This window comes from Melanerpes formicivorus, unplaced genomic scaffold (genome assembly GCF_026170545.1).
Source record: "Melanerpes formicivorus ecotype bairdi unplaced genomic scaffold, bMelFor1.0.p_v2 SCAF_12, whole genome shotgun sequence".
In the NCBI taxonomy this organism is placed as follows: domain Eukaryota; kingdom Metazoa; phylum Chordata; class Aves; order Piciformes; family Picidae; genus Melanerpes; species Melanerpes formicivorus.
The window spans coordinates 11,993,312-12,016,588 of record NW_027142364.1 but is presented as its reverse complement, the minus strand read 5'-3'; the positions used below and the strand labels follow the sequence as shown (position 1 = coordinate 12,016,588).

Sequence of the window (23,277 nt, the reverse complement as noted above, 5' to 3'; positions counted from 1 at the left end):
AGAATAGAATAGACCAGACCAGACCAGACCAGGTTGGAAGAGACCTTTGAGATCATCAAGTCCAACCTATAAACTTAAAATGCTGGGGCAGCTTATTGTTTCCTAGGTAAGACTAGCCTCTATTGCAGTGTGTTTCAAATATACTTCATTAAAGGGCCATTTATTCTTTGAAGTATTAAAAAATTCCAAGATGAAACAGGCTTTTAAAAGAAGTCCAGAAATCAGGCAACTTCCATTTATTGTTTTCTAGTAACCTCAGAACCCTAACAGCTGCAAACTGGTGCTTTGCAGTGTGCTTCAGAGCCCTCCAGAAATGCTAAATTTCATGGTCATAAAAGGCAAGTTCCAATCTTTCTAGTCACCTTGCAATAAAAGCTTCTTCTTCCTAGCTTGGTACTGCCTTTTATCAGTCACCATTGCCTACTGTAATGCTGTTCCCATTCTACTGTCCCTTTCTATACCTTAATAGTATTTTAGGGAAGCTAGATTTTAGCAAGGCCAAATGCTGTAGTTAATGTTCAGCCTATCAATCAGTAAACAGCATTAGGAATTTTGATTGATTTAAACTGATAGGACACTGGTCTTAGTACCTGTGGGATATCCTCATAAATCAGTTTCACTGATCCCCACCATGCCTATGCTCACAAGAACCATGCTGCACTGAGCTGTGTTCTATCTCTCCAGATTAGCAGGTAGCTGAAATGTGACCTTTTCCCTGAGCTGAAATGTGACCTTTTTCAGGAGGTATGCTCTCTTCCTTTATTTGCTAAGGGGAGTGGGGGGAAAGGCAAATCTGTAATTGCAGTATCTGGAGATAAATTCTTGCAAGGTACAACCAATCTATCCAGAAATACGTGCTTTACTTGTGCTACCCAGAAAAAGCCAGGGGGATGAGGGTAGGAGACAACCATGACAGAGGAGCTGAGTTACTCTTTACCTGCTGTAAGAACCAAGCCAGCAATGAGTGGTATGCAAAGGGAGGAACACAATCCCCTGCAAGCCAGCACCACTTGGCTTGGGCTGGATGAGCATTGCACACCAGATGTCCTTTTTGGCAATTCAGGAACCCACTGATACAATTCCAAATGGAGGTGGTGGCCAGACCTCCTGCACTGACCTACAGTTACTGTAGCTGAGATGACATTGAGAGGGGAAGTTAATGGAATGCTGCAACTTGTATAATCTTAAAAAGAGCAATGAAAATTTTATGAAGTCCTGCTCTCTGGGAAATCTACAAGTGAAACATTGGCAACAACCCAAGCAGCACAATTTAATTATCCTATAGATAATTCCTCTGTTATACTTTTCCAGATGACATACCTCCTTCCAGCATGTGCTCAGGATACACAGGCAGTGTACAAGACAGCTAGTTCTCCCCAGTCAACACAACATCTCTTTCTGTGACTCTATGAGGCATAGATTTCAAGTGGGGACAGTTCTCCATTATCTGGGTTTTTCGGTGGTCTGGGAAGACCCAGACAGTGTGAAAAACACAGATAATATTGGCTCTTAGGAGGGCACTGCAGTAGAACTAAATATCTTTTGCATGGAAGAACTTCCATCTGGCTTGGCCTGCTACAGCAGCTGAGAAACCCAGACAAACCTACATTCTGGGAGAGCACAACGTCAGACACAGCAGGTTCCCACACGCTTACACTGTGAGGCTCCTCAGCTATCCCTGTGTGCAGTCTGCTTAGTCCACAATCTGAGTAAATGCCCGTGGATCACAGAGCATTAACTGTCATTGCAAATCCACTGGTCACCTCTGACTCCATACAGTGATTTGCTGAAAAGCACTGTTCCCTGCAGTGCACAGACCATGTACCATCCCTTCACATCCTCTTTTCACAATTTGCTCTGCTGTCCAGCCATCTCACAGATCCTTTGTGCTAGCATGCCTGTGGGATAGAGTAGGCACAGGCTTTGGCCCAAGAAATTGTGGTGCTCAAATCAGCCCAATTGTTTAGACTTTGAGGCTGGTTCTATTAATAAAGGCACCGTTAGTCAGTGTGATTTGTGATGGGATGCTACATGTGTTAAAAGAATGAATGCTTCACGTAGCTTCCAATTAGCTTGGAAATGTTTTCTGGTTCTTTGCCTAGAAGGACTTAGACAACAGTAGCATTGTTAGCAATGAACTGCCATCTCCTCATGTTGAGTTACAAGAATTAGTGGGTTAGTAAACTGCCACTGACCTGCTCCTATTATATTTTTAATTACACACAGAGCTTCTGAAAAATGCTATTAAAAAGATATTTTAAATGAACAGTAATCGGGGCAGTAAGTATTTACAACGGATGAGTTTATTTGCAACTCTGTGGCACCACATTATTCTGAGGGGAAAAAAAGAAAAGGAAGAAAAGAAAAAAAAAAAAGATAGGACTCCTAAATCTATTTTAGAGCCTCTTCCCCACTGGTTTGTAGCAACTCGTTTCAGCAAAATTAGTCTTTTGTAAAGAAAACAGCCTTTTGGGCATTGTGGACCCTAAGCACTCGCCATTAGGATGAAGTGCCAAATTTTCTTACTTCTAATCATCACACTCTACCTCTTCACAATTCTGTCTACTGCTTTGTTTCTACTGCTGCCTTCACTTCCTTAGCACCAATTCCTTTCAGCAGGAGGGGAAATGATGCAGGTCTGAAGCTAACAGTGCTAGAAGCAGCATTAACTTTCTGTGCTTCCTGCAGGAAACAGGTTGCAGAGCAAATGGTTCCTTATCCACCTTCCTGTCTTTTCTTGTATGTTGTTGGAAGGTCTTCCAGGAAGGAACTTCCTCACATTCTGTTGCTGCCACCAGTACCCCCACACTCCTCAACTGTATGTTTTTTTGCCTCAAAACAGAGAGAGCACCTCACCCTCAAACTGATCTGCAGGCATTGTGACATTGTCTCAGTCCTCATTTTATTTAATCAGCTCAGGAAACTGATAGAAAGCATTCTGTTATCTAACAAGAACGTCATATGGCAATCATCCACAGAATATAAATCAATAAACTTACCCTAACAGCAATTTATCACTCATTGTATCACACAGCAATCCAATTACTGTTAGAAATAAATATATAAACATTTAAGGTGAGCACAGAACAATAACAAATAATCATAGAATCATAGAATCATTTCAGTTGGAAAAGATTTTAAGATCATAGAGTCCAACCATTATCTAACTATACCAAGTCTGGGGCTAAACCATCTCCCTCAGCACTACATCTTCATGCCTTTTAAATACCTCCAGGGATGGGTTTCAAACACCTCCTTGGGGAGCCTGTTCCAATGTTTGAGAACCCTTTCAGTGAAGAAGTTTTTCTGATACACAACCTAAAGCTTCCCTGGTGCAATTTGAGGACATTTTCTCTTGCCCTATCACTTGTTAATAGCGAGAAGAGACCAACACTCACCTTGCTACAACCTCCTTTCAGGGATTTGTAGAGAGCAGTAAAGTCTCCTCAGCCACCTTTTCTCCACACTAAACTAAACAATGCTAAAGATCCATCCAACATGAGGGAAAAACATAAACCAACCAATACTGGCTAACGATGGATCTGATTTTGCTCAAGCCCTTCCTCAAGCACAGCCTCTCAAGATGAGATCACTAGTGTACCTGATTTCTTTCCCTTTTGTACACCATTGTCAAACACCTCCTAAAGTGGCAACTTTGGATTAATTTAAAACTTGGAATTATTTGTTGGTATCCATTTCCATGAACATAAATACCTCAGAGTATAAAGCACACTGAATGATGTCCCTGAAGCCTTGTGTGGTTTATGCCATGGGAGGTGACTGAAAATATTCATAAAATCTCAGTGCTTTTGTCAACATTCCAAATCTGGAAACCTCTGTTCATCCCATCCATGCTATCAACAAAGCTCTCTTCACAGAGTTTCACAGAATAGCAAAGCAGTAAGGCTTAGGCTCAGTTAGTAACAAATAAAATAATACACACACACACAAAAAAAAAAACAAACCACCCCAAAACCAACAAAAAAAACCCACCCAAAGCCCACACACACACAAAAAAAAAACAACCAAACCAAAGGAAACAAACAAAAGAAATGACAAAATTTCACAAGGCTGAGCTTACATCTTCCATAATTCAAGACTCTTTCTGAGCAATTCTGTTCTCATAAGACAGAAGGGAAGTCATGATACACAGACAGTTACAACAGACATAGACAGATTTTTTTAGGATGGATCATTTTATAGATTTGACACTGAACAACTGCATTTATGTTAATGGCCAACACAGTCATGCTGGAGCTGTTCAAAGTCCCATTTTACCTCCTCCCAAGCAGTGACCAGGAGTGAATGCTTATGGAAGAGAGTCTGTCTCTCCCTGTATTCTGTGAAATAAGGAGTCATCCTCTTTTCACCAACAGGCACTGTTAATGGATTATGTTCACATTCCTAGCAGTAGTCTTTCCAAAGTAACCCACAAACATGCACACAAGAACACTATTAACTATTCTCAAAATTTCACAACCTACTTATACAAGTATCCCAATATTTTCTATTAGGACATGAAAGCATAGCAGTATGCTAGATACCAGTGGAACTGAGGTGGTATATGGTATCACTTTAGCTTCTTTCTTGTCCGTAGAATATGGAAACCTTAATCCTGTTCACTGTATCCTACTACTCTAATTGACTTTCTCAAATGAAAACTTGAAAGCACATCAAATTACTCAGTTATGATGTCTAAGTAACCACCTTTCATCTTTTAAATCAAACATGATGTCCACATACAGTGTAGACCTACTATTATAATGGAGGGGTCTTTTAACTGATTCATTTGGAAGAATACAAATGCTTACTAAACACAAATGTGTAACACTGTGTAAGTCATCTGCCTTTAATAAGTAGAGTTTTCCTTGCCTAGAATGTAAGGAGCAAGAGGAATGACATGCTCAGCTGATTATGTTGCAGTTGGGCCCCCTTAGACTTAATTTCCCAGATACTCTAACCCATTCTACTTTCACGTGATTTAATGGACATTCAAGTTTACAATAGCGTCTGTCCTAATTTTTGGACATGGTGGGGAAGGGCAACAAAACAGCCTGTACTATGCTTATGAGATGAAAACAGGTCAGTGATTCAATATTTTCTGACAAAGTGCTGGGTAAGCAACGTTAACATGCAGTCAGGATGATGGTAAATCGCAGGACAGATTCTGAGGTTTGATTAAGGACTGTAAATCCAGTGGACCCTCTCCTGTGGGAATAGCTGGATGGCTAAGAAAAAGCATTCAACAGTATTATCAAAAATTGGCAGCATTTCTGGGTTGTATATTCATACATATTGGCTGATTTCCAGTTGGCAGAGCAACTCTATAGGATCTGAAACAAGAGAGCATCAGAGCAGCCTAAAGCAATGACTGAAACAGAGGAATGAAAAGATGACACAGAAATACTGTCCTCTCTATTCAGTGCAGTTCTGGGTACAGCTCAAGTGTTCCTGCAGAAAACTCAGGTGCATGTGTACTTCCATCTTGCCATTTACCCCTGGGTTGAGCCTGCTTTTAGAGCAGGTCCAGTAACACTAGTAGTACCTTGTGTATATTCACAGAATCTAGTCCAACCCCCCTGCAGTCATCTGCCTGAATTCAACATCTGTGGCTCACTCTACCAGGCTCCTGGTAACATTTATTAATAAAAATACATGTCAGTCTTCTTATAGAGGTGGTGTGTTTAACACAGTGTTAGGGGGGAAAAGAGGCATAGTGGCTAAAAATGAGTTAAACCACAGAAGGTTTTCCAGAATACCTAACTTGAGGTTTTCACCTAATGGAAATTCCAAGGATGGCTTAACTTCTTTAGCACTCTACAGGAGTCTGCAGCAGATGCTCATTAACATTCAACAGGAAGAGAAATGAGCTCACCTCTCAACATCAAATCTCCTCCACAGTTCATAGCCCTTATGATCTATTGTACACCATCACTGGCAATGCAAGCTATGCAATCTGGCAGGAACCTAGATGTTACAAAGCCCAGAGGAAATGATTTGGACATTTGCCCCTTGCCTATCCTGAGGTATTTCCCAAGGCACATCCTAGACTGACTCAGTGTTTTTCCTTCCTGTTTTCCTAAAAGGCTGCTATTAAGTTAAACCCATCTAGCCATACAGTCAGTTTTAAATAACAGGGTCATAAACTACAGTCCGGAACAACTCCTGGTTTTGTATCATGAAGGCTGCTAAATATAGCACAGGAAGACTTCTTTCTCCCTTCCTCTTCGCCCCATGCATGGCTGACAGCTACATTTATCAGATTCCCATCTCCTTCAGCAATGTGAACAGTCTCTCTTATACTAGTTAAGATGTAACTCTGTATTCATCTCTCTAGTTACCTGCATGACACATACTGAACATAAAAGCAAGCTTTGAAAAATAGGTTTTTAAATGGAACTTGCAGAATAAAATCTTAGTTTTATTTGGATCACCATTTGCTTTTTTAGCTTGTCAGAGGCAACTGAGTTTCTTTGATAAAGTAAAGCATGGTCTGTTGCTGGACTTGGTCTAACAATACAAACAAAAGAGAAAAACAAAACCCCAATGCAAATACTTTAGAATCCTGCAGAAGGTGTCTTTTAAAAAGCACCTGCCAAGTGGACCAGTTCTGAACTGCAAACTCAAAACACAAGATTTGAGCACCATCAATGCTTTTCATTACAGACCTTATCAGACCATGCAGACGAAAATTTGGTCATGTGTGCCTTAGATTTCAAAAGCAGATCCAAAATCCTGACTCAGCTGTACCTATCCCACTGGGTCAGACTATCAGGCTATAAAACAGTGAAATTCTAATTACATTAGCCTAGAAATGAAGGAACAGTTGAAATCACCTGCCACCAAGCTAACTGCAGGCAACAAAGAGGGCATTAAGTAGATCAACTCATCAATAATGGAATATGGAGACTTTCAGCACTAAGTAGGTCAGTGGTACATATTTCTGGTTTATCCTTGGATAGTCACTGAGCAGCCTACTCACAGTGAACTCAGACTGCCTCCTTTCTCTTTCTTGTTGGCTTCACAAAATTAACCAAACCCTCCCACTTCTGCTGAGAAATGATCTGAAAAATGCCTGGGGATTGAAGCTGGGTAGCTGAAAGCTCTTATCCAGGAAAATTGTGTTGAGAATGGCATTAATATTGATTACTCTGCATCAGCCTGGGGTGTGTAAGAAAACAAGCCTGTGTAACTGCTAAAAGGTACAACTCTGCATAAATCCAATCCTGATTTGCTGTATTAAATGGAATACCTCCATCAACAGGCATTGCAGAGACTGATGAAAATCCATGGAGATTTTTCCAGAGGTTTGATTTGGTTTTAAGTCAATTCCTAATGTGACTGAAATGTAACATTTTGCAGTACTTACGTAAAGCAGTACTGTAAATTGTGTTGCTTTTGGTTCTTTGGTTAAGAATTTGTATCGTCAGAAGAATGAAAATGCTCTGTTTTGGGAATCCCTCTTTTCCATAGAGGTTGTACCTAATGAACTTGACTGATTTCATATAAAGGAAATTTACTTTTTCTTCCTCTTTTTCAAATTGTTGGAAAGGGGGCACAAATAGAAAAGCTGCCCAGTCAGCTTACCACATACTTACTGAGTCTGTGCTGAAAAAACTTCAATACTGATAGAAAAGGAGCTGTCCAGTTCAAAGTCAACATAATCCAGCCCTGCAGGAGAGTAGCACAAGTAGAAATGCAGAAGCAACTGTCTATTCAGAATTCAGGGCAACCATGACATCTAATACCTTCAGTAAGAATGCTATGGATTGATCAACAGACATTTGCAACAGAATTCTTGCTGGGTACGCTAAAAACCAGACAGGAGATCTGATAGAAGAGGCAGAGTAGAAAGCCAAACAGATTATCAATCCCTGTAAAGATTTAATAGGCATTATTTTTACTGCAATCAAACTAAATAAGAGATTCAAGAGGAAAAAAATGTATTATTTATCTAGGGCTACACAGATGGTGACATCTCAGTGTGGCATACCACTCAGAGGAAGGCTGAAGGATTCAGTAACAATAATTTTAAAGACTAGACATTAGTCATTCTGGTAACTTCAGCTGCTAAATAATGTTTTTTATTTGGGTTGGAATGGGCACCAGCTGGTACAGAACACATCAGTTGTTCCTTATTGATAAAATTTACAGAGAGTATCACAGTACCTTCAGAGAAAACAAAGTATATTCCTATCTCCTAAATGATACAAAATGATCTTGATTACTTCTGTTAAATCAAAATATTTCTGGAAAATGCATTCAAAATTAATAAATACTCTAGAACACCAACATTTTAAGTTCAATGTATTTGCCACTCCAGAGCACTTTTAATTTGCTTTCCTCACTCTTCTTATCTGAACAAGTAATTTACACAAGTAATGAAAATAATCTGACTGTGAAGCTTTTAATCTATTTTTCAATAGTTGAAAGCAAAAATCACCCTTTCTATTCAGCTTCAGCACTAATGCAGCCATTCAGCTGCTCCCCCTCACCAGGGCTTCATACATTTTTAATGCTTAGGCTTTTTGTTAGGAGGTCAAACGTGTGAATTGTGGTTAGAAACACAGTTACCGGGTCCAGGAAGGTCAACTAAAGAAAATATTCTTGTTGCCAACAAAACAAATTAGACTGGTAGCACTGTAAAGGAAAACTGCAGGGTAGGGTCCTCAATATAGGCATTTGCTGAAGGCCAGAAAAATAAAGTCCAGTTGTCAACAGTGCCCTGACAGCCCTGGCTGGTAAAGAACCTGGAGCTCTCAGTAGTCCTAGTAAAATGCTGAACACTCTTCAGCCACCTTTGTCTGATGGTGTGGTAGAGTGTGTTCCCTATTTCAGCTTCTTCTGGGACAGGTGCTTTCTCCAGAGCACAGCAGACAAAGGTCAAGGATCATAGCCAAATTTTTACTGGTTTGGTTGATGCCGTCATTTGGATACCTGCTGCTAAACATCAAAACCGGACTGCCTGGAGCAGATCTCCACATGTAACGAGTCCGTCTGGTCTCTAGTTTTACTGCCAGAGAGGCAGTGTGTTCCTAAAAGAAGCCATGTGTTCCTAAAATAAAACTTTCTTCCCTCAGTATGAGAGGCTGCCTCAGTCAGTCTTACGCCTCTGCTGAAGAGCTGACAAGTTAGGTGACAATTCCGAACTGGAAATGGCTCTGGTTTATTTTTACTTCTTTGAAGGTTCATGGCCCAACACTTTTTATGACAGAAAAAGTGAAGGATTGGCCTTACTTCATCATGACTCAAAATGAAGCCACTAAAATTGTATGCAATACTTGGCAATTTCTCTCTAGCTCTATTTCTTGCTGCCTGGCCTTCTTCAATAAGAGGAAGTAAAATTCATTTGTTCCTGAGAGTATAGGCATTAATTTTAAATCTGGAATTGCTCCAGATGGAAAATTAGGCTTGTTCCTCTGTGTGTCACAACACTGCTTCAAGTAGATTTCTGTTCCAGTAAAGCTTAGCAAAAACTTATACAGATCTATCTAGTGGTTGCTTCCTACCAAAACACTACCACTACAATTGTTCTTATAAATACATGGATGAGGTAAAAATGAGCAGGACTTTGTAAGCTATAATATCAATATATATAGGGGAGATCTTACTGCTCTCTACAACTCCCTGAAAGGAGGTTGTAGTGAGGCTGGTGTTGGTCTCATCTCCCAAGTAATTAGCCATAAGACAAGAGGAAATGAGCTTAAACTGTGCCAGGGAGGTTTAGATTGAATATTAGGAAAAAATTCTTGACTGAAAGAGTGGTCAGGCATTGGAACAGGCTGCCCAGGGAGGTGGTGGAGTCGTCATCCCCAGAGGTGTTCAGGAAGCATGAGGATGTGGCACCTCAGGATATAGTTTAGTGGTTATGGTAGTTCAGTTACAGTTCAGCATGATGATCTAAAAGGTCTTTCCCAATTTTAATGATTCAATGATTCTATGTAATCCCTTCTGTTACTGCCATGTCTACATATTCTGACTTTCTTCCCCTTTACTCTCCTTCTACTCTCCTGTTAAGAGCTGTAGAAACAAAGATGAGGTTTTGGGTCTGTACTCTAAAGAGCTATAAATGGTGTCAGAAAGGGAAGCATCATCCAGTGTTATGATACTGTCAGGGAAAGACTTCCAAACACAAGAAGCCCCATATGACAAAACATTAAATTCCTCCCTTGGAAATGTAACAAGGAGACAATGCAGACTGGTATTGTTGACTAATCATAAACAAGAATCAACATGAAGATTACAACTCACAGGAACAAGACTGGCTTTCAGAAGCCTTGGAAAAAAGGTCAACCACCAAATGATGGATGTTATAGAGTAAGAAAAATAAGAGAAAACATGCAGAGTGACAGGTATTTGGGTTAGCATAACCAGACAGAAAAATACCATCTTTGTGACAACATTCTGCGTGGATATGAACAGGCAAGACTGTACTTATCAAGGCCAGAGGAAAGGGAAATTTTGATACCATGGAAAAAGTATGAAAAGCACATGAATTCTAGCCTTAGTCATATGGCTAGATGGATTTTATACACAGGTGCAGCCATGGTCTGGATGCAAGAACTGGGAGAGAATTTTGAGTCAAAGAGCACTGCAGTGACTTGCAGGATAGTGGACTATACCCAGCAAAAGAAAAGGAGCTGGCTCAGAATAACTAACTGCAAACCTACTTAGACCAGTTTGTACTTACTAAGAACTGCTGGGGTCTTGTTTGCTGACCCTAGCTTTAGCAAGTCAGCAAGTATACCACAGATGTGCAACACAAAGATGACACAGGATTCACTGCAAGCAGGCTGACTGTGCCCTGCAGACACAGGCAGTTTGTACTCAGCAATCAACCAGCCAGATGCAATTGTGACACTGCTAACTGCCTATAAATGATCTTCCTTTAAAAATGAAGAATTTGAGAGACTGTATTGCATTCATTACCATTTCAATCAACAGCAGCACAATGCAGCACTGACAAGATTCAAATGACTCTCCAGTATAAATAATCTGAAAGGCTCATGATAGCAAAGGGAAGGGATTATTTACAGACTGTTTTATTATAGGCTTCCTATTTGGCCAAGATTTTGCACATGCAAACTTGCCCTATGCATCAGACATAGGTCTGTGCAGGCAGTTCTTTCATGAAGAGAGATAAGAAAAGAAATGAGGCTGAGGAAGGCGTAATGGAGGCATGGAAAATTGATTTTCAGTCTCTGACCTTGACTCAGAGGTTGAATGTGAGTTGTGAAGCAGACAATGAGGATGGGAACAGGCTGCAGAGAGTAAAACTGCAAACTTTCTTTTAAATCAAAGATTACAGACAAATTCTGAAAGCCTGACCCTGCCTCCATAATCAAGCATACTAAGCATGTGATGGTGTTTTAAGCCCAGCAGAGCTCAGCCACTATTTCACCCAGAGATCACATTTTAGAAGGATGTTATTCAAGCCACTTGTGATTAAAAACAGGAAGATAAATGTCTATACAATCTATCAATTCTTTAATCACATCATGATAATCTCATTTGTTCACATGCTCATGAAATACTTCCACTAATTCATTTTCCAGTCTGAAATTTTTTAGGTCTGCAAACATGTAAAGATTCAAAGGAGTATGTAGTCATGAAGGTAGAGAAAAACACTGGGCTCTGGTAAACTGCAGGTGACACAGTTAAGAAAGGCAGGGAAGAGTGGCTGCCTAACTTCTGCAGCTTGTCATTGAATTATGGGAACAGATACAAACTGATCTGAACAGTTTGCTCAGTACTGCAGACCAGGGACCACATTACAACTACATGACTATGTTTACATCTCCAGCAAGAAATGGATAAGGAGACTCTGTTGTTTTTATGGGGTTGGTTTGTTTGTTTGTTATTTTGTTTGTTTGTTTTGCTTGGGGATTGTGTTTGTTTGTTTAGGGACTTTGGGGAGGGGGGTGGTGGGGGTGGTGGGTGTTGTTCTTTTGTTTCTGTGTCTTTCCTGTCATGTAGCTTGGGGAAAGGAGGAGTTAGGTTAGGCTAGGTCCACTCTCAGAGTGCTTTGTCAGCACAGGTGTTAAGTATTATGATGCTATGCAGCATGCTATGCTGGCACAGCATTTTAAGGCAAATGCAGTTTATAACAGCAAAAAAAGGTTTTGCAGTATAACTTTGTGATTCCCTGAGAGTGAAGGGTCAGGTTTTTAACAAGATTGGCTTCTGGAAACATCACTGTTTGTCAGGTCACACCCCAATGTGCTGATCTGTGTATAACTGTGTCATAGCTGTAGCACAGCCCTGGCATTTGGGGCCTATGGAGGCACCTTCCTTTCCCTAGAAAACACTGGTTTTCTTTAAGACCTCCAGAGTGGCATAAAAAGGCAGGAAGAAGACAAGGTGTATACACTGGATTTCTTCCCTCTCTAAAGCTTGTTCTGACACAATTTGAAAATTTGAGGTCCACAAGCAAGAAAAAAAATGCAGTGTTCAGAAATACAAAATTTCATAAAGGATTGATTTACACTATCAAGATCCTTTGGCTCTTGTGCAGAATTCCTCAAATCATGGGGCACCAGAATGGATGCACTCTTTCTATGTAGGTGGTCAGTCTTCAAGAGGACTGACACCCAACCTACTACTGCCAGTAGCACTGGGAGTTTCCTGTAAGATAGAAAATGTAGTACTTATTTCTGTTGGTGTGCAATAGTGTCCCCAAGACACTATTCTGGAATGGAATGGAATGGAATGGAATGGAATGGAATGGAATGGAATGGAATGGAATGGAATAGAATAGGAGACATGCCCTGAGAAACTGAAGTGACTGGGAAATTAAAGTCCTTCCTTCCTATGTATCATATATATACACATATGGTAAATTAATGATCATAGTGTTTTAAAACCATACTTTTCATGAAAAGTGAGCTTCTGAATATCTCCACTGACATAGACTATCTGTCTGTTTTGTGCATGCTGCTTGTGATCAGTTCTGTCTGTGGCAAATCTAGGAGTGAGGCATTTTCTCTCTTTTCCTGGAAGGATTTTTTTTTCCCAGTAAAATGGAATTTTCATAAAGAATACTCACACTTTTGAGGAGTAGTGTATTCCCCATCTGAAAATCATTCTGTCAGAAAATTCCCAGCTAACTTCTAATCTATACAAACAGCTCCAGCAATTAGCTCTGCTTGATAGCAGAGCCATTAAATAACCTTGTCATCAAGGTTACAGCAATTCAATGGCCAGGCTAGACAAAGAAGGCTTCAGGGCATTCCCTCATGGTAGAAAGAGCTCCTGCAAAGAGCCTGCCTCAATTTCCCTTTCCCAGTGTCTATATAATTATGTTAATCATCTTGCTCATGTTTTTTTTGTTCCCTTCCCCCCTTTTTATTTTGGGGGGAGGGGGTAAGGGAGGGGAAGCAGAGAAGCACTGAGGTCTCTAATGATCTCTAACCAGTATTAGCTCAATCTTCCTTTGGATACATGGTTCTGTTCACTTACCTAATCACTCCCAGTCCTGAGGCTGATAACACAGACATATCTTTGTTCCAGACAAGAGAAAGAGAAACCTTATAATGCCTTCCTACAACATTCTTCTTTCTAGTCTCTTAAGGGACCAGTGCCCCTGACTTTAATAGCTCCCAAGACACTTCTCTCTAGCAGAGGCTACATCACTTATTGTTGAACAGCTTTCCTTAGGCACTTGAGCAACTGATTTTGCAAAACATCCCTTCTGGCCTTAACGAGCCAGTGTTCTGTTGTAGTGAACAAAAGATTAGAGTCTTTTGCTAGGTAACCTCTAGAAAACTGTATGATGCATAAAGAAAAATAACCAAACAATTCAAAGCATGTACACCACGGCTTAGAAATTCAACTGGGAAAAAAGTGTCACACCAGAAACAAGTTAAAAAAAACCTTCGAATGTGCTTGTAAGAGGAAGCAGCTGAGAATCAGGACATCTCTGAGAATATCCCACAGTTTTAATTTGCAGGCACAACTGAGATGTACAAAAACTGCATCATAAAAGGGGAGCTGCTAGAAGCAAGTGATCAATTCACTCACGTCAGTAACAGGTGAGCTGATACGCACCCATAAATTCTAGGGAATCTGCAGATTGAATGACTGAGCTGCCTAGGAAATAGTAAAATGTCAGACATCCTACCAGAGAACTGGACTTAGCAGTAAAGATGGCAACCTATGAAACTGCAGGTTGCAGAGGCCTCCTGCACTGCCAGGCTCACTGTCAGGACCAAAAAGCCACTTAACCAGACCCGTCCCCTTCCTGGCTCCTTTTCTTGTTCAACGACCGGGTTCTCCTGCTCTGCTCTGCCACCTTGTGCTCGCCAGCTGACAACGCTTTGCTGCACGAAATAACCGTGCGAGGAACACATTTCAAGTCCCTCTGGCTTCAGCCTTTGGGGACCCTACTGAAGTACACGGCAGTCTCTGCCAAGGGACACAGGCAAAGCAGGACACGTGGGTCATGGAATGCTCTACTATCCAATTTTTTTTCTGAGTTCCTGGGAAGGCAAAGATGCTCACAGATGCTTTCAGATTTCTCACTGACTACAGGCAGACTTCGGAGCTTGTGGCAAGAGCTCATCTCTCACAACTGGACATGTGGACACTGCTCACTATTGCTATCAGAACCGTTGTATTGTGTCCTGTCCTTATCCTCTGGGCTGTTCAGAAGCATGTCCTATGGCCTAGAGCAGGGGACATATATTAAGAACTTCTCTGTCCTGTTATCATCTCAAATGTTGATGTGTAATATTTTGAAGCAGCAAATCACCACCCCGAGTCTTTTACTAACCTCACTGCAAAATGGAGATGACATTTATTTCACTGGGCCAACAGGGGTTTTGGTGTGATTTTTCACAGCAGATGGGACTTAAGAGATCTACAAACTGTGTTACTTCACAAGCTGACAGAAACACCACTCTGAAGACAGGACACACTGGGAGCTTAGAATAGAATTAACCAGGTTGGAAAAGACCTTCGAGATCATCGAGTCCAACACTATCTAATCAACTAACCATGGCTTAGCAGAGTACATTGAACAGAAGAGCATCACAGAGACCAAACAGCTCAAGAAGAGCTTTGTACTCATTAGGGTTTTTTGTATGATGTTTCCAAGCACATGCTAAACCTCTTTGCTTTCTTCAGGGACTGCCAACATTCAGGTGACACAGGGATTTTCAGGTGCCAAAACTCACTCCTGTTTGGCAAGCACCCTGAAGACTTGGGGCATGGCAAACAAACTGTGCTTGTTAGCAAAATGTCTTAGGAACGACACAGCTTTGGAGTCCGTCTGATCAGCTCCTCACTGCAACTGAGATGGCTTCATCAGTCCTGGCACATGAAGCCCAACCACAGAACCGCATCTATTACCTCAGATACTGCAGCAGTATCTGCAGGCAGATACTGCCTGAGGATGCTACAGCAGAGGCCACAGAGGCTCTGAACCCAGGGTCTGGAAGCTATGGAGGTGTCAGAGCTGCACAGGCAGTCCTACTGCCTCACCTCCCATCGGTACTTTTGCACCACAACAATTAGAGCTAGGCACGCTCCGACAGCTTCCAAGCTGTGCTGCACAATGCTAGAGGGGCAAACTGGTTCATCAGTTGCTTTTAACTGTGGAAAAACAGCCTCAGATCAAGGAAAATAAACTGTAGTAAGCCTCCGAATAGCACAAATTCCTGTGCTGGCCTGACAAATGCTGCTGCAGCACTTGTGCTGGGGATTCTCATAGGATTAGGCCTCCTCCCTGCTTGGGAAGCGTGTCTGGGTTAGGCAACAGGCAGGAATGAGCTACTATTCCCAGCCACTCAGAATGTGGGCACAGACTGGGGACCATTTAAGCTACTGCCTAGGGAAGCCGACAGACTGGTTGTATACAGGGCACACTAGACATCACAGTAAGAATAACCATTGAAGTACCAACATGTAGCTTTGAAGGGCACAGTGCAGCTGCTCTGGGGCTTGTAAACTGAACGCTGAAAATGGGACAAAACAAGAGTGAGAGCAGGCATCTGGCTGAGGGGTAGAGGATGAGCCTTCCAGTTCTCGTGCCACAACTCAAGGCAATGACACTGTCACAGCTTTTGCACCACTCTGCTCTGTGAAAGTATTTTCAATGTGCTTATGGCAGCAGATACCTCGTTAAAGAACACAGTTAGCTGAGTTCCTGGAAGAGATGGGTGTAGCTGCTAAGCACTGCAGTATTCTGTGACTGAAAGACTACTTACTTGGAATCAACAAACCAAGAAATTCTTCTGTCTTTGCTAATCTGGCCTGGTTGGCACTCTAATGGTAGCCAGTTTCTACTTCTGGCTTTAGTTATTTTCCTTTGTTCACTTTTCCAATAATATATTGTTAAATAAAAACCTGAAATACAAATGTGAGCACTTAAGATGCTTTTGTCTCTCTTGCAGGTGCAACGCTGAAGAATCCCTGTGTAGATACCGAGGCAGCCCCCCACGTGTAATACAGCATGACTTAGTTCCATGGCATCATATCAATAGCAGAATCAACAAGAATTTCTCCCTGGAGACCCTAGCAGAGATGCTGCATCAGAAAATCATGCCACTCTGACTGACTGACTGACTAACAGAATTGGGACTTCCTGACAACCACACAGCCCTGAAGCCACTTTTGCAGATGAGTGGTAAACAATACTCTTAAAAAAAAAAACCAACTCCAACCTTCATCAGGATTTTGAAAAAAGTCATACCAGGACAAGAAGGTTTAAAAGGGGAAAAAAATTATATATATAGTTCTGTCAGTTGTGCCACACAACATCTGAAATTAACCCTCTATCTTTAAAACACAGTAATGTGCAGAAGGAGCATTTGCTTGGGCAGTTGTTCTGAAGAGGTAAAATTGCTTTCTGTTGTATTAATTTTGTTTTAATTTTACAGAAATGGTTTATATAGTTTCTGGCAGCTGTTTAACCACCTGAAAGCAACAAGGTTCTAGGCTGCAGATCTCGTTAGTATGGCAAGAGGTACTGCCTTAGGAAAAGTATTCTGTAAACACACACATAAGACTATTAGGGAGCATAATATGGTGTGCCCTATGTTGTCCAAAGATGTGTATGTAGTATGGAGCAGAAATGGTGGCCAGGATGAAGAAGTATGCTTGAAAGTCACCATCAAAAAAAATAACTTTTTGTGATTATTCTGTTGTAAAGGAGAGAAAATGTGATGTGAGACCCCACCTTGAAAACTGCATCCAGTTCTGGTGTCCCCACCATAAGAAGGACATGGAGCTGTTGGAGTGAGCCCAGAGGAGGGCCACAAAGATGATCCAAGGGCTGGAATATGGGGGCTACGGGGACAGACTGAGGGAGCTGGGGTTGTTCAGCCTAGAGAAGAGAAGACTCTGGATGGATCTTAGAGCTGCCTTCCAATATCTGAAGGGATCCTTCAGGAAGGCTGGAGAGGGACTTCTCATAAGGGTGTCTAGCAACAGGACAAGGGAGAATGGTTTGAAGCTGAGGGAGATTAGGTTTAGACTGGATCTTAGGAAGAAGTTATTCAATATGAGTGGTGAGACTGTGAAATAGGTTGCCCAGGGAAGTTGTGGATGCCTCGTCCCTGGGGGTATTCAAGGCCAGGGTGGACAAAGCCTTGAGCAGCCAAAGTCTAGTTGAGAGGTGTCCCTGCCCATGGCAGGCAGATTGGAGTAGATAATCCCTAAGGTCTCTTCTAACCTAAGCCATTCTCTGATTCTATGATAATGGCTGTACTTAAATCTTACATCAAGTCATCTTTCTCCAATTAAAACCCACCTGTAAGTACTGGGTAGGATACATTGCTAACCTAGTTTTCCTTTCTTTAGTTATTTTTACTTTTTATTTCCTTGTGGCACCCTTGGAGTCAGTTTAATGGAACAGTCACTATTTTCATATTCCATTTTGAATCTGGTCTTGACTGTCTTATACTCTGAGAACAGCTTGGAAAAAACTCAGCTGTGCTTTGTAGATAGAACCAGAAGATCAAATAGTCCCAACTGTCTATCTTAACCTCTTCATTTAGTGTCCTGCCTCAGACAGTATTTAGGGACAGTATCTTTGTCCTGAGGTTTGGCATCTTGAGAAAAAGCAGAAGAATGTCTGAGAAGAACCTCTGAGCCTGGGGAATGAAGAAATGGAAAAATAATTCCTTCCTGACTCAACCAGTGAGCTCAGACCTTGCTACAGAAGGCGGTAACCTTATTCCTAAAATTCACTGAAGTGGGGAGGAATTAATCTCATTTAGCTTTATTCATGAAGGTACCTGGTGTGTACAGTGTCTCTAGTGACAGACGGTGACAAATAGCTACAGAGGTTGAAGAAAGAATCTCTGGAAATATTCCCCTCTCCCTGTTGACAACATAAGGCTCCTATACAAATACCTTTGAACAGCTGCCTGCATTTTGATGTCTGAAGTTAAGATGATTTCCACCTTAAATAATTGATAATGTCAAGAGTATATCACCACAGTATTTAAATGTCATATGCATTTTGCAGAATCTGAATTTTAAAAAAGAATAATGCACTTTCTTAGTATTAGTTTATGACTGCAAAGAAGAGGGAGGCTCTCTCTCCAACGTCACAAGCCTGCCAATACAAGTCGACTTTAAAATGAGTCAGTTAACTACAAGTACCTCCTGAAAATACAGATCATAAGTGTCCAAGACCTTCCTCCATGGCACGAAAGCACAACTCTGGAGGTCACTAAGAATTTGGCATTTAACCTGTAACAGCCTGAAACATTGAGCAGTTCATCATAGAGTTACCCTTGCCTGAAATGGTAAATAACTCGTGAGATTTGGGCAAAGCAAGTAAGAACGAACATAGGGCTTAACATTCCACCAACAGTCTGTCCCAAAACCAGTTGTTCCTTACACAAGTGATCCCTTTCCTTTTGTAATTACTACACTAGCCTCATTCACTGCCTTCACTCACCAACACTCTCTTACAACAAAGTGCACAGAGCCCCAAGGGAGCAGAAGCAGAACTACTCAACCCTGTAGCATATGACACATCTTTTCCCTGGATTTCAGGTTGAGTAGCCAACACCTTGAAGGAAAAGAAAGCCACAGAAGGAGATAGGTCACTTTACTGCCATCTAGCAAAGGAGACAGTATTTCAAAGGAGACTATTATTTCTCTAGCCTTACAGGCCTAGGACAACAAATGATTTGTCTAATATTATTTATCTCCCAGGTTAGTGTTTCCTTTCTCCTGCTGCTGCATGTCTTCCTGCAAGTCCTATTCATCTGTCATAGCTACCCAGTCCCTGCTTACATTAGAAGTATGCAGATCACCTCTCTTGGGGTCTCTGCCCTTCACACAGGGGAAAGCAAGCAGCTTCCCTCTGTAGCACCTCTGCTCTCCTCTCTGACAGTGTCCAGACAGTGGTTCCCTTGTAACACAGACTCCAGGGAGTGACAGCAGACAGAAAAGATCGGCTTTTGCACTTCTTACACAGGCCCAGAATTGACACACAGCTCACAGCTTCACATGCACACTCTTCTGCTGGGGGCAGTGGGAAGGCAGGTAGATCAAAGAGCCAGCCACCTGCAGTCATTGAGATTATGGACACATCTAGTCCTGGCAACAAGTGTATTGAACCTGGGACCTTTCTACCTTAGAGTGCAATCTGTGCTGTCAAAAGAACAACTGTGGATCTGCATTACATACCACAGAAAAAACACCTGTATGTAGTCTCTGCCAGTTGTCCCTGAGGAGTTGCATAACCACTAGTACAGTGCTGGGGGAAGCTCAAAAATCTTTAATCATTCTCTATTCAAAGAACTACAAGAAAATCTACCTTGTTGGGATCATATTAAACAAGGTGTTTAACAAGATCCACTGGACACTGGTTGGGAAGAAAATCTTTAAATGAAACCTATTATATAAGCAGTATCTCCTTAGGAAATGAAGAGGTGCTGGTGAAATGAACCCATACATGTAAACATTCAGTTTCTTGCGCAGTAAGTAGCTGTGAGAACAAGTTTCTTCAGGCTAGCACACTGTCATTTCCCTTTGGTGTTGGATGGCTTTTTAACTTTAGAATGGATGATACACACAATTAAGACAAAGTTCAGAAAACTTTCCCCAGACTTCTGCAGCTACAAAACTTCAAATCAGCTTCTATGAAACTGCTTGTCGATTTCCTGTCCTGTTGTCACAAGAACAGCAGCAGTGACCTGTTTTGTCCACATGTAACCATACAGAATAATAATAAAATGGGTAACAATAATTTGGGGCTCAAGACAACCTTGAGATTTTCTTTTCCCCACATCATGGTTTACTAAAATGAAGAAAAACACTCTGGAAAAAATATTTTTTGAAAGTACTATTCTGCTAAAGACATCAATCCTTGACATTCCTTCTTTTAAGGTGGAGTTCACTGGATGTCAGAGGTGTTTTGGGAACTGCCATGGAACCTAAGTGCCCTAATTAAAACCCCACTTTCCACTTTGAATGGAGAGAGCTCTCACCATTTTACAGAACTGGAGTGTAGGTAAGCTCATACTAGGAAAAACACAGGAAGAAATATGAGGCCCATGTGAACAGTCAAGTAAGTGTCCATCCCAAAAGCAAAGTATTAAAATGGTGTTCAGGTACTCCAGTCAAATATAAGTGATGTGAACTTGGCAACAAGCCCTACCAAAATCTTTTGCTTCACTTGTAATATTTCATTGTTCTAAGCAAGGTGCCACCTGGTGGCAAGATACTGTAAATGCTCAGACTGCAGCAAAAAACAGGTTGGACTCGATGATCTTTCAGGTCTCTTCCAAACTTAGTGATACTGTAATTGCACAGGATGCACAATAAAGCTGCAGGTAAACTGAGGGATATTTAAGAGAGAAGAAAGTTACACATTCTGGCTCCTGCTTAGTGAAAAGGGTGAAGTCCAGTGGGACTCAGACAATGTAAGTTCATGGCATATATACATAAACATGCATAATCGGTGTGTATATGCACCTAAAAAGAGAGTTTGTGCAAACTTTGTTATAGTCCAGAAATGGGAAGAGATCTAAAGCAGGTACCACTAAAAAATCCAAGTAGCAGATTAATAAAACTTTCAGTATATGTATGATTTATTATGTAACTAAGATACATGCATTTATATGCTCTCTAACATATTTTGTTAACTATTTTTCATATATGTCATATCTGATGTACATAAGCTTTATGTATTATACTTTAGGTACCATATTCTACATTACATATTAAAGTCACTTGGATTCTGGTATGTTTGGTCTCTAATCAACATCGCTTTATTGTTTTACAAGACATTAATGAATTACCGTTTGCCAGCGCTGAAAATCCATTATACAGCAGAAACCCTTGGTTAGGAAGAATGTATTTACTTTAAATCCCAGCTTGTATTGGAAGCTTATAGAGGCAAAATTCACTATTTTCCTAATTATTCTCTGTGGTGGAGAGCCTGGCTTATCACCCAATCAGCACGGCAAGAATCAGAATCCTGAGAATGAAAGACTACCTACTGCAGTTTTATCCTGAGGAAGTCAGTACACTATCAAGTGTGTGTCACTTGGAAAGTGGATTAGTTTCAAAATATAAGCACTTAATGCTTTGAGAAATGTCATGTTTAAGCAGAAGGGACGTTCTGGCCTCTCTGAGTCTTGATCTAACTGTTTAACAAAAGCTCATTCCTACCTTTTCTGTCATGCTTTATAAATTAGCTGGTCCGCTCCTGGACGAAAGTATTCATTTCCACGAATATCTTCAAGCATCCCACTTTCCTAAGTCTTAACTGCCTGAAGAAGTAACGAAAGTAAATTAAACTTCCATAAGAAAGCACAGACTATGGTTTGAAGCTTAATGCTAACTAAGTATATAGGCACATAATATTTGCCTTGTCTAACTGTGGGAAACCATTCATGTAAAAGGGCATTTACAAATGCTCCAAAATGTTAGCAAGATTTAGCACCACTTTTAAAATTGAAAACCACACTTCTTAATTTTGGTACCACTTAAAAATCCCAATAGCCATGTTTTCTGTAGCCATGTTTTAAATATATCCATACAGCTCTCAGCTTTGTTGATACAGTGCAACAAGAGCTAGCAGATAAGTTCCTTCAACTGTTATCACAAAGGGACTAATTAAAATTGTCATACTACTACAAAACTATTTTAATGCATATTATACCATCATTTCAGATTCATTTGCATCCAGATACACAATTCAAGTGCCACCTGAACTTCTAAAGCATTACATTACATTTTCTAACCTGGAAACTCCAGCTTGCCAGTGTGTGGTGCCGATCACCACAGCATTTCCACTGAAAGTCAGTGAGTACTTTACAGTGAGGATGGTGAGACACTGGAACAGGTTACCCAGGAAGGTCACAAATGCCCAGTCTGTGGAGGTGTTCAAGGCTTAGTTGGATGAGGCATCAAGCAGCCTGCTCTAGTGGAAGATGAGGTTGGCAGGGAAGCTGGAATCAAATGATCCCCTATGGTCCCTCCCAACATAAATCATCCTTTGAATCTATGAGTATTCAGACTCATATGGGACTGCTATACAGGTCCCTGAATAGTAATTTTACCCTTTTATTAAGTATTTAAATTGATTCTGTCACATTTATCTGTCATAAGGAACTTTTAAAAGCAACAATTTGCTTAATGTTAATATAATTGCATCAATGCATTAATGCTCTCAAAAAGAAAACCGCAGACCAGGAAGGAAGGCAGCCCATCTTTCCGTGACAGGACACCTATACACTGGAAGCTGGTACAACCTCAAATGCAACAGCACTCACCTAAATGCGAGAAAGCACTAAACTCCACATCACTGTCAGTATGCCTTCAGCAGGAGCTGAGAACCCTCCTCGTCTTGACAAAAAGGGGAAGGTAATGACAGGCATGGTAACAAAAAAGAGAGCGACACCATTCCATTGTCAATACATTAAGAAGGAGCACCTTTCCCAATATCCTATGGGGTAAAAAGGAAGGTATTTTGCTGTGATTACAGAAGTAAGAACTGCAGGAACATGCAGTTGGATGGCTGTGCAGGATGATGCACCAGCCATGTCAGGTACCAACCCTCGATGCCCTCAGCACTGTTGGGCGAGTGCAGGTACTGAGGGCAGCAGGTCACAGGAGGACTGGCCAGGGGCTTTGTGTCGCTGTGAAGACCACCACCAGACTCGGACAGTTTGCTCCCTTGCAGTAGACTGCTGTACCCCTACGACACCCACCAGCTCCCAGGGGCTCGCAGTTATCAGCCCGGAACGAAATCCGAGTCCTTTCCGTGTGATTTGCCGGCGCGGTCCTCTAAGCGCCCTCCCCTCTCCAGCG

At 41.3% G+C, this 23,277-nt stretch overlaps 1 protein-coding gene across 1 annotated transcript in view; it reads left to right on the top strand.

The window, feature by feature from the left end:
• The window catches only part of AMER3 (APC membrane recruitment protein 3), a 40,702-nt gene extending 19,534 nt beyond the window's left edge, over nt 1-21,168 (top strand). The window contains exon 3 of the mRNA XM_068145395.1: nt 16,392-21,168. The gene's annotated coding sequence lies outside the window, so the exon portion shown is untranslated. The remainder of the gene's footprint in view (nt 1-16,391) is intronic.
• Nucleotides 21,169-23,277: the final 2,109 nt, after the last annotated feature.